This window comes from Carlito syrichta, unplaced genomic scaffold (assembly GCF_000164805.1).
Source record: "Carlito syrichta isolate Samal-C Ts95f unplaced genomic scaffold, Tarsius_syrichta-2.0.1 Scaffold305705, whole genome shotgun sequence".
Lineage (NCBI taxonomy): Eukaryota > Metazoa > Chordata > Mammalia > Primates > Tarsiidae > Carlito > Carlito syrichta.
In genome coordinates, this window is record NW_007249801.1 from 6,642 (window position 1) to 7,042 (window position 401).

The following is a 401-nucleotide window of genomic DNA, read 5'->3' on the forward strand; positions in this document are numbered from 1 at the left end:
GCCCATGCAGAATAAGACACAAGGAGAGATTTATTTTCTAGAGTGATATATATTTTTTGTTCTTTTTTCTTTTTTTTTTTTTCTTCCAAAACAAACGATTAGAGCTCTAGGCCCCCGGCCCTCCCCAGTCCCACCCCCAACCCTCCCAGAGAAGCGACAACTGAAAACAGGCGAAGACGATCACCCCCAAAGAAATCACAAAACACAAGCACAATTTCACGACAGCCACCGACAAAGCCAAAAACGTCTACTGGAATGTCTCCTCGCAGGATCAGGAGAAGCAGGAGCAAAGAGTCCACGGCACTGGAGAGGGCTGCGGGGGAGGGAGTCGGAGCCAGGAGGCTCAGGTCTTGCCTCCGCACGCGGGACGGTTCCCAGCCGCTGCGCGCGCACCGGCCGCG